This window comes from Ascaphus truei, unplaced genomic scaffold (assembly GCF_040206685.1).
Source record: "Ascaphus truei isolate aAscTru1 unplaced genomic scaffold, aAscTru1.hap1 HAP1_SCAFFOLD_325, whole genome shotgun sequence".
NCBI classification, from domain to species: domain Eukaryota; kingdom Metazoa; phylum Chordata; class Amphibia; order Anura; family Ascaphidae; genus Ascaphus; species Ascaphus truei.
In genome coordinates this window covers 158060-170185 of record NW_027456235.1, presented here as the reverse complement: position 1 = coordinate 170185, position 12126 = coordinate 158060, and the positions used below count along the sequence as shown (strand labels likewise).

The 12126-nt window shown below is 36.9% G+C and overlaps 4 non-coding genes across 4 annotated transcripts; 1 reads left to right on the top strand and 3 right to left on the bottom strand.

The window, feature by feature from the left end:
- Positions 1–1760: 1760 nt before the first annotated feature.
- TRNAM-CAU (transfer RNA methionine (anticodon CAU)) lies at positions 1761–1833 on the bottom strand. The gene has a single exon. It is a non-coding gene; the product is annotated as a tRNA-Met (tRNA).
- A 2100-nt stretch (positions 1834–3933) lies between these two features.
- Positions 3934–4006, top strand: TRNAR-CCU (transfer RNA arginine (anticodon CCU)). The gene has a single exon. It is a non-coding gene; the product is annotated as a tRNA-Arg (tRNA).
- A 5031-nt stretch (positions 4007–9037) lies between these two features.
- TRNAM-CAU (transfer RNA methionine (anticodon CAU)) lies at positions 9038–9110 on the bottom strand. The gene has a single exon. It is a non-coding gene; the product is annotated as a tRNA-Met (tRNA).
- A 2201-nt stretch (positions 9111–11311) lies between these two features.
- On the bottom strand, positions 11312–11384 carry TRNAM-CAU (transfer RNA methionine (anticodon CAU)). The gene has a single exon. It is a non-coding gene; the product is annotated as a tRNA-Met (tRNA).
- Positions 11385–12126: the final 742 nt, after the last annotated feature.

The window sequence follows — 12126 nt, the reverse complement described above, 5'->3', positions numbered from 1 at the left end:
AGAATACACAGAATACACAGAATACACAGAATACACAGAATACACAGAATACACAGAATACACAGAATACACAGAATACACAGAATACACAGATCCAGGTTACGACAGATCCAATGTGACCCTTCTTCCTGTAATTATACAGGTAAATAAGAATTTTAACCTAGGTAAGTATTTGGACCTGCTATGGTCCTGCCTTGTAAGTAGCAGCAGGCTTAAGGATTAAACGAAATGACCCTTTTACAAGATATATATAGCTATTGCACTGTGTATTTTTGTCACATTGGAAGTAGCTTTGGGCATTTTTTTTTTTTTTTTATTAAAATATACACATTTTTAGGAAAAATTGGATCCTGTAATCTTGTCTGCACCCTGGTAAGCACTCTTTTGATGCTTTGGCCAAAGGGTTTAACTAAATAACCAAAAAAATATTTTTATTGATGTATTTAACTTTATACTTATTACCATATATGTTTTGTCAATTGGATGTAGCATTGGGCTCACCTATCTTTTGTCGTGACGTCATGTGGAACCACGTTACGAGACACCGCGTGACTTCATGACGTCACAGCGTCCCATTGTCATTTGCCGCCGTGCAGCCATTTTAGCTGGAGCTGCAGGGGAAAAGATGAATTTGCATGGGAGAAGACAGAGAAGGCCACACCATGCTTTTGAATAAGATCCTGCAATCCTGTCTGCACCTGGGTTAAATACGTCAGATTGCTTGGTAAATCGTCCAGAACAATATTCCTGCACTATATTCCAGCACTACAGATATTATTATATATTGTATATATTATTCTATTATATATAGACATTGATATAGGACATAGTTACAGTGTGCTTAAAACTAGCTTTTTACAATATAGCGGGTTAGTGGTCATGCGGGTTAGTGGTGATTGTATCTGGGTAATTGAACAGAGAAAGATAGAAATTCTTGATAAATAGTCCAGCACTATATTCCTGCACTTTATTTCTACACTACAGACATGCTAGCACTATGCGTTGGTGGTATAGTGGTGAGCATAGCTGCCTTCCAATAAATGCTACTACTATAAATGCAAATGTGAACAAAAAGGAAATTAATTTGTATTAAAAAAATAAATAAAAAATAATGCCCCAATGTATTTTAGATATATTAAATTGTAATAGAAGTATATTTAGATCTAGCGAGAGAATTTGTGACATATTGACCTGGATCTCATGTAAATATGTTTTCTGTGTTTTCTGTGTTTTCTGTGTTTTCTGTGTTTTCTGTGTTTTCTGTGTTTTCTGTGTTTTCTGTGTTTTCTGTGTTTTCTGTGTTTTCTGTGTTTTCTGTGTTTTCTGTGTTTTCTGTGTTTTCTGTGTTTTCTGTGTTTTCTGTGTTTTCTGTGTTTTCTGTGTTTATTTTATTACAGACTAGTCTGAACAAGAAATATAAATATTCTGTTTCTCATGTGATATATTCATACAAAATACAAACTATTTACTACCATAAATGCAAATGTGACCAAAAAAGAAATACATTTGTATTACATAATAAAAAAAATAATAATGTGAAGGTATGAAATAGAAAAAGGTTAATGTGAATGAACTTAAAATGTATTGAATAATAAATGTGTTAAGATATTTTTAAGACACTAATCAGATATTATAATTAACAATAGTAACATAAAAGTCATACAAAAATATTCATACAAAATACAAAATATTTACTACTATAAATGCAAATGTGAACAAAAAGGAAATTAATTTGTATTAAAAAAAAAAATAAAAAATAATGCCCCATGTGAGGATCGCACTCACGACCTTCAGATTATGAGACTGATGCGCTACCTACTGCGCTAACGAGGCATATAAAAAGAAATCAACAAGTTCCCTGAATCAATATCACATTTGAAAAAGCTGGTTTTAAGCACACTGTAACTATGTCCTATATCAATGTCTATATGTAATAGAATAATATATACAATATATAATAATATCTGTAGTGCTGGAATATAGTGCAGGAATATTGTGCTGGACGATTTATCAAGAATCTCTATCTTTCTCTAGAATAGATATCCTTCTATTTTTCAATAAAACACTTTTTTGCTAAATAAAAATAAATAAATTAAACAAAAATTACCCAATACTGACACATTGTAACAGATTATTTTAAACTTTGCCCACCAAGCTGAACCTGTCATAACTGACCATTCATGTTCAATCTTTTTTAATTTACCCTGTTCCTCTTGAGAAACAATTTCTCCTTCTTTTAATTGTTTTTCTAGAACTGGAAGTTAACCTTCTTCTTTCTTAATTTCTTCAGTCCATTTCTCCCAAGGAAACTCATTTATTTTAGATATATTAAATTGTAATAGAAGTATATTTAGATCTCGCGAGAGAATTTGTGACTTATTGACCTGGATCTCATGTAAATATATTCCTATTGGATTTCCTCTAATACAATAATATATTTTAATAAAACATTGGGAAAGTTTACACATAGGAAATTATTCTTTCACTATTTCATTATTCTCAATACGACCTAAAATGAAGTGTGATTATGAAAGCATGAGTTATAAATAATCTTGGCCTGGTGTGATAAACAAATTAATTTAGAATTCAAATGTAAACAAGCAGTAAGATTTACATGTTCAAATCTTGATGGAATGGTGTAAAAAAAATCAGGACATTGGAGATTAGAAAATAATAATTGAGTATTGCTAATGGGTATTCCTTGCACTGTCATAGGAAGTAAAACTCTTTCTTTTCCTAGTATGGGTATTAAAAAATTATTTGTACATACATAATTTTTACATTCCAACCACGTATTTACCCTTAAATCTGAATGATTTAGAACAAATACACATTTTTCTGGCAAACGTTGTCGTATTCCTAGGATGCCATACACCCTTGTACTTTTTTCCCAATAGTAATAGAAATAAAAGACTATTTGTTCTTTTTCCTAACAAGTGAAAACATATTTAGTCCCATTGGTGATTCTTTGCTTTAAAACACAATATTTTTGCATATTTAGAGCCCAGCTGACTACATACACTGAATATATAATCAACAGTGCCACCATGTGGTAGGTATTGTTACCAATATTGTCCTGGAACAGGATTGCATATTTTCTGTATATTTGTCTCTGCTCTCACACTGTCAGCTCTCCCCAGGGAAGTTACATGTTTTTTCCCAGCTCTGAAGAAGCCAGAGCTGTGTATATTGCAACATAGTTGTTACAAGTAATACCCTTTACACAGCTTCTAGTCAGTTGCCCTGGCAACCTCCCAAAGCTCATATTTGAGTATGTTTTAGTCCTCGCCCCCTGCTTTATCTGCATATTGTTATGCCCCTTAGTGTATTCCTGTTTGTCAGGAAAGTGTGCTCCCTCTTTTCAACAAGCAGCCAAAGTGAGTAGACACATCTTCCACTGCTCCCTCAGAAAGGAAATCCTTTTTACTTTCCCCTCAGAGAGGCACTTCCACATAGCAGGACACCTTTCTCTCATCAAGCAATTCTCCTCACAAGGGACATCTGCTATTACAATCCACATACAAGAACTTATATACTCCTGTTATAACTGCTATAACTCCCTCAATAAAGTTGAAGAAAATAGAAGGACTTTGTGTGCTGTAAAAGGGGACGAGTTAAGCTACATGGACTTACTCACATGCCACATATGAGCCTGGGTCCAGAATAGATATCCTTCTATTTTTCAATAAAACACTATTTGCTAAATAAAACTTGCGTTGGCCAGAAATCGAACCCGGGTCAACTGCTTGGAAGGCAGCTATGCTCACCACTATACCACCAACGCATAGTGCTAGCATCTCTGTAGTGTAGAAATAAAGTGCAGGAATATAGTGCTGGACTATTTATCAAGAATTTCTATCTTTCTCTGTTCAATTACCCAGATACAATTACCACAAACCCACAAGAAACAATGTTATAATTCATGTGACATCAGCCCCAGTGGCCTAATGGATAAGGCACTGGCCTCCTAAGCCAGGGATTGTGGGTTCAAGTCCCATCTGGGGTGGCTACATTTTATCCACAAAGCGTAAGTTTTTATTTAAAAACATATTCAGTCCGGTGTTACTTATCATTAATAAATTAGACAACAATTCCAAATATGTTTTCATACAGACCAAGCAATCTGACGTATTTTACCCAGGTGCAGACAGGATTGCAGGATCTTATTCAAAAGCATGGTGTGGCCTTCTCTGTCTTCTCCCATGCAAATTCATCTTTTCCCCTGCAGCTCCAGCTAAAATGGCTGCACGGCGGCAAATGACAATGGGACGCGGTGACGTCATGAAGTCACGCGGTGTCTCGTAATGTGGTTCCACATGACGTCATGACAAAAGATAGGTGAGCCCAATGCTACATCCAATTGACAAAACATATATGGTAATAAGTATAAAGTTAAATACTTCAATAATAATATTTTTTTGGTTATTTAGTTAAACCCTTTGGCCAAAGCGTCAAAAGCCTGCTTACCAGGGTGCAGACAAGATTACAGGATCCTATTTTTCCTAAAAATGTGTATATTTAAATACAAAAAAAAAGAAAAATGCCCAAAGCTACTTCCAATGTGACAAAAATACACACTGCAATAGCTATATATCTCTTGTAAAAGGGTCATTTCGTTTAATCCTTAAGCCTGCTGCCACTTACAAGGCAGGACCTTAGCAGGTCCAAACACTCACATGGGTTAAAATTCGTATTTACCTGTATAATTACAGGAAGAAGGATCACATTGGATCTGTCGTAACCTGGATCTGTGTATTCTGTGTATTCTGTGTATTCTGTGTATTCTGTGTTTTCTGTGTATTCTGTGTATTCTGTGTTTTCTGTGTTTTCTGTGTTTTCTGTGTTTTCTGTGTTTTCTGTGTTTTCTGTGTTTTCTGTGTTTTCTGTGTTTTCTGTGTTTTCTGTGTTTTCTGTGTTTTCTGTGTTTTCTGTGTTTTCTGTGTTTTCTGTGTTTTCTGTGTTTTCTGTGTTTTCTGTGTTTTCTGTGTTTTCTGTGTTTTCTGTGTTTTCTGTGTTTATTTTATTACAGACTAGTCTGAACAAGAAATATAAATATTCTGTTTCTCATGTGAATAACATTGATATATTCATACAAAATACAAACTATTTACTACCATAAATGCAAATGTGACCAAAATAGAAAAAAGGAAGTTCAAAAAAGAAGTGGAAAAAGTGAACACAATCTACTGCTTCTGATTCCTGCAGTTGAACTACGCTGGAAAGGAGGTTATCATCCCACACTGCACATCTCAACACATTACTATTGCTGTGATGCCACCTTTACTTTTTATATTTACTGTAACCTCACTTATTCTCAAATTATGCACTTCCTTCCACCAGCCTCATCATGTCTCTAACTCTATTCATATTTCGCCATCTCTCCTTACTTCACCACTTCTCAGTTCACATGAACTCCTCTCTTACCTGCGTCCTCTGACACCACACAGTTATGCCGCCTGCACTAAAACACACCCCTACAAATCATCCTCTCACATTCTCTTTCTGTCCATGCTTCTCCTCCTTGCTTCTGGGGATATCTCTCCCAATCCTGGTCCCTGCCTTATTTCTACTTGCTCTCGTCCTCGCCTTCCACATGCAACTTCTACTCCTTTGGTGTCAACCCCTCTAACCTCATACCCATCCCCTGCCACCCTCCCTCCTCTCTCCCTTTCTCCTGTGCCCTTTGGAATGCTCGCTCCCTCTCTAACAAGTTCCTCTCTGTGCATGACTTCTTTCTCTCTCACTCCCTGCTTCTCTTTGCTATAACTGAGACCTGGCTCACTCAGTCTGACTCTGCTCTGGAAGCTGCCCTCTCCTATGGTGGCCTTTCCTTCTCCCACACTCCACGCCCTGGTGGCAGGGGTGGAGGCGTGGGGCTCCTGCTCTCCTCTCTCTGCCGTTACAGAACAGTTTCTATTCCCCCCTCTCTTGCTTTTCCCTCCTTCGAGGCTCACACAGTCCAGATCTTCTCTCCTCTCCCGGTCCATGTGGCGGTCATCTATCGCCCACCTTCCTCTACTCATCCCCCTTCTGCCTTTCTCTCTCACTTTGAATCCTGGCTCTCTTTCTTTCTCTCCTCAGACTCCCCTGTTCTTCTCCTTGGGGACTTCAACTGCCACATTGATGACCCCTCTCTCCCTTGGGCTTCCCGCTTTCTTTCTCTAACCTCTTCTTTTGGCCTTTAACAGTGGACTGCAGCCAGCACCCACAAGGATGGCCACTACTTAGACCTGGTTTTCACTAAAAACTTCTCTCTCTCCGACTTCTCCATTTCCCCTTTTCCTCTCTCCGACCATCACCTCATCTCATTTTCTCTCTCTCGCTTCTCTCCATCTCCATCTCGCCCTCGTTTTTGCAGAAACCTGCGCTCTATTAACCTACCAGCTCTTGATTCCACTTTACGCTCCTCCCTCTCCTCTCTCAGTTCTGCTTCAGACCCTGACAACCTGGTCAGGAACTACAACTCTGCCTTATCTTCCTCTCTTGATCTTCATGCCCCACTTTCTCTCTGCCGTCCTCGCCCTTCTAACCCCAGACCCTGGCTAAATTCCCACACACGCATGCTGCGTTCCTCCACTCGTTCCTCTGAACGCCTCTGGAGGAAATCTCATACGCTCGCAGACTTCATTCACTACAAATTTATGCTATCCTGTTTCAACTCTGCCCTCTTTCAGGCTAAACAAACCTACTTTTCATCACTAATCAACACACACAAGTCTAACCCACGCCGTCTCTTTTCTGTCTTTGACTCTCTACTCAGACCACCCTCAGCTGCCTCCTCTTCTTCCTCCATCTCACCTCAGGACTTTGCTGACTTTTTAAAGAAAAAGGTGGAGTCCATACGGCAGAACATCCCATCTGTTGCCTCCTCCCATCCCACAATGCTTCCCAACTCTCCTCCTGTCTTTCTTGACTCTTTTTCTGCTATCTCGGAGGAGGATGTATCACTGCTGATCTCCTCTTCTCCCTCTACCACTTGCCCTCTTGATCCCATTCCCTCCCATCTCCTAAAACCTCTTGCTCCTTCTATAATCCCTATGCTCACACAGATCTTTAACTCTTCCCTCTACTCTGGTACCTTTCCTTCATCCTTCAAGCATGCAACCGTTATACCATTACTCAAAAACAGCAAGCTTGACCCTACCTGTCCTTCTAACTATCGACCTGTCTCCCTCCTGCCTTTTGCCTCCAAACTCCTTGAACGTCTTGTATTCTCTCGATTGCTACACTTTCTCAACACCTATTCTGTACTAGACCCTCTACAATCTGGCTTCCGCACTGCTCACTCTACTGAAACAGCCCTCACTAAAATAACTGACGACCTCCACGCTGCCAAAGACAGAGGTCATTACACTCTGCTCATATTACTCGACCTCTCTGCAGCATTCGACACCGTGGACCACCCTCTTCTCCTTCACATTCTCCATACTCTTGGTATTCGGAACAAAGCTTTATCCTGGATCTCCTCTTACCTCTCCCATCGTACCTTCAGTGTCTCTTTTGCTAACACCTCCTCCTCCTCTATTGATCTCTCTGTGGGGGTACCCCAGGGCTCTGTCCTGGGACCCCTTCTCTTTTCTCTCTACACACTCTCTCTAGGTGACCTAATCACATCTTTTGGGTTTAAATATCACCTCTATGCTGACGACACACAAATTTACCTTTCAACCCCTGACCTTACACCTGCTATACAGACCAAAGTTTCTGAATGCCTCTCTGGAATATCATCCTGGATGGCCATCCGCCGACTGAAACTTAACATGGCAAAAACAGAGCTCCTTATACTACCTCCCAAACCTGGCCCTACTACATCCTTCCACATTGCTATTGGAAATACGATCATTCACCCAGTAGCCAAAGCACGCTGCCTAGGGGTCACACTTGATTCCTCTCTCTCATTCTCCTCTCATATTCAAAATGTTTCTAAAACTTGTCGCTTTTTCCTCCGCAATATCACAAAGATACCCCCTTTCCTCTGTTACTCAACTGCCAAAACTCTGACTCAGGCCCTCATTCTCTCACGTCTCGATTACTGCAACCTCCTGCTGTCCGGCCTTCCTACCTCTCACCTGTCTCCCCTACAATCTATCCTAAACACTGCTGCCAGAATCACTCTACTCTTTCCTAAATCTGTCTCAGCGTCTCCCCTGCTGAAATCCCTCTCCTGGCTTCCGATTAAATCGCGTATCTCACACTCAATTCTACTGCTCACTTTTAAAGCTTTACATTCTTCTGCCCCTCATTACATCTCAGCCCTAATTTCTCGCTATGCACCATCACGACTCTTGCGTTCTTCTCAAGGAAGTCTTCTTACTACCCCCTTTGTATCTAAAGCTCTCTGCCGCCTTAAACCTTTCTCACTTTCTGCCCCACACCTCTGGAATGCCCTTCCCCTCAATACCCGACTAGCCCCCTCGCTATCCACCTTTAAGACCCACCTTAAGACACATCTGCTTAAAGAAGCATATGAGTAGCACTGGATAATCATGGACACATGACACAAAGCTTGGCCCCCTGCAGACGCACTTACTAGTATTCCCTCCTACTGTCTCTGTACGTTCTCCCTACCTACCAATTAGATTGTAAGCTCCTCGGAGCAGGGACTCCTTCCTTAATGTTACTTTTACAGTATGTCTGAAGCACTTATTCCCATGATCTGTTATTTATATTTGTTATTTATATGACATGTATTACTACTGTGAAGCGCTATGTACATTTTATGGCGCTATACAAATAAAGACATACATACATACATACATACATACATACATACATACATACATTTGTATTACATAATAAAAAAAAAAATAATGTGAAGGTATGAAATAGAAAAAGGTTAATGTGAATGAACTTAAAATGTATTGAATAATAAATGTGTTAAGATATTTTTAAGACACTAATCAGATATTATAATTAACAATGGTAACATAAAAGTCATACAAAAATATTCATACAAAATACAAAATATTTACTACTATAAATGCAAATGTGAACAAAAAGGAAATTAATTTGTATTAAAAAAATAAATAAAAAATAATGCCCCATGTGAGGATCGAACTCACGACCTTCAGATTATGAGACTGACGCGCTACCTACTGCGCTAACGAGGCATATAAAAAGAAATCAACAAGTTCCCTGAATCAATATCACATTTGAAAAAGCTGGTTTTAAGCACACTGTAACTATGTCCTATATCAATGTCTATATATAATAGAATAATATATACAATATATAATAATATCTGTAGTGCTGGAATATAGTGCAGGAATATTGTGCTGGACGATTTATCAAGAATCTCTATCTTTCTCTAGAATAGATATCCTTCTATTTTTCAATAAAACACTTTTTTGCTAAATAAAAATAAATAAATTTAAAAAAAATTACCCAATACTGACACATTGTAACAGATTATTTTAAACTTTGCCTACAAAGCTGAACCTGTCATAACTGACCATTCATGTTCAATCTTTTTTAATTTACCCTGTTCCTCTTGAGAAACAATTTCTCCTTCTTTTAATTGTTTTTCTAAAACTGGAAGTTAACCTTCTTCTTTCTTAATTTCTTCAGTCCATTTCTCCCAAGGAAACTCATTTATTTTAGATATATTAAATTGTAATAGAAGTATATTTAGATCTCGCGAGAGAATTTGTGACATATTGACCTGGATCTCATGTAAATATATTCCTATTGGATTTCCTCTAATACAATAATATATTTTAATTAAACATTGGGAAAGTTTACACAAAGGAAATTATTCTTTCACTATTTCATTATTCTCAATACGACCTAAAATGAAGTGTGATTATGAAAGCATGAGTGATAAATAATCTTGGCCTGGTGTGATAAACAAATTAATTTAGAATTCAAATGTAAACAAGCAGTAAGATTTACATGTTCAAATCTTGATGGAATGGTGTAAAAAAAAATCAGGACATTGGAGATTAGAAAATAATAATTGAGTATTGCTAATGGGTATTCCTTGCACTGTCATAGGAAGTAAAACTCTTTCTTTTCCTAGTATGGGTATTAAAGAATTATTTGTACATACATAATTTTTACATTCCAACCACGTATTTACCCTTAAATCTGAATGATTTAGAACAAATACACATTTTTCTGGCAAACGTTGTCGTATTCCTAGGATGCCATACACCCTTGTACTTTTTTCCCAATAGTAATAGAAATAATAGACTTTTTGTTCTTTTTCCTAACAAGTGAAAACATATTTAGTCCCATAGGTGATTCTTTGCTTTAAAACACAATATTTTTGCATATTTAGAGCCCAGCTGACTACATACATTGGATATATAATCAACAGTGCCACCATGTGGTAGGTATTGTTACCAATATTGTCCTGGAACAGGATTGCATATTTTCTGTATATTTGTCTCTGCTCTCACACTGTCAGCTCTCCCCAGGGAAGTTACATGTTTTTTCCCAGCTCTGAAGAAGCCAGAGCTGTGTATATTGCAACATAGTTGTTACAAGTAATACCCTTTACACAGCTTCTAGTCAGTTGCCCTGGCAACCTCCCAAAGCTCATATTTGAGTATGTTTTAGTCCTCGCCCCCTGCTTTATCTGCATATTGTTATGCCCCTTAGTGTGTTCCTGTTTGTCAGGAAAGTGTGCTCCCTCTTTTCAACAAGCAGCCAAAGTGAGTAGACACATCTTCCACTGCTCCCTCAGAAAGGAAATCCATATTTACCTGTATAATTACAGGAAGAAGGATCACATTGGATCTGTCGTAACCTGGATCTGTGTATTCTGTGTATTCTGTGTATTCTGTGTATTCTGTGTTTTCTGTGTTTTCTGTGTTTTCTGTGTTTTCTGTGTTTTCTGTGTTTTCTGTGTTTTCTGTGTTTTCTGTGTTTTCTGTGTTTTCTGTGTTTTCTGTGTTTTCTGTGTTTTCTGTGTTTTCTGTGTATATTTTATTACAGACTAGTCTGAACAAGAAATATAAATATTCTGTTTCTCATGTGAATAACATTGATATATTCATACAAAATACAAACTATTTACTACCATAAATGCAAATGTGACCAAAAAAGAAATACATTTGTATTACATAATAAAAAAAATAATAATGTGAAGGTATGAAATAGAAAAAGGTTAATGTGAATGAACTTAAAATGTATTGAATAATAAATGTGTTAAGATATTTTTAAGACACTAATCAGATATTATAATTAACAATGGTAACATAAAAGTCATACAAAAATATTCATACAAAATACAAAATATTTACTTCTATAAATGCAAATGTGAACAAAAAGGAAATTAATTTGTATTAAAAAAATAAATGAAAAATAATGCCCCATGTGAGGATCGAACTCACGACCTTCAGATAATGAGACTGACGCGCTACCTACTGCGCTAACGAGGCATATAAAAAGACATCAACTAGTTCCCTGAATCAATATCACATTTGAAAAAGCTGGTTTTAAGCACACTGTAACTATGTCCTATATCAATGTCTATATATAATAGAATAATATATACAATATATAATAATATCTGTAGTGCTGGAATATAGTGCAGGAATATTGTGCTGGACGATTTATCAAGAATCTCTATCTTTCTCTAGAATAGATATCCTTCTATTTTTCAATAAAACACTTTTTTGCTAAATAAAAATAAATAAATAAAAAAAAAAATACCCAATACTGACACATTGTAACAGATTATTTTAAACTTTGCCCACCAAGCTGAACCTGTCATAACTGACCATTCATGTTCAATCTTTTTTAATTTACCCTGTTCCTCTTGAGAAACAATTTCTCCTTCTTTTAATTGTTTTTCTAGAACTGGAAGTTAACCTTCTTCTTTCTTAATTTCTTCAGTCCATTTCTCCCAAGGAAACTCATTTATTTTAGATATATTAAATTGTAATAGAAGTATATTTAGATCTCGAGAGAGAATTTGTGACATATTGACCTGGATCTCATGTAAATATATTCCTATTGGATTTCCTCTAATACAATAATATATTTTAATAAAACATTGGGAAAGTTTACACATAGGAAATTATTCTTTCACTATTTCATTATTCTCAATACGACCTAAAATGAAGTGTGATTATGAAAGCATGAGTGATAAATAATCTTGGCCTGGTGTGATAAACAAAT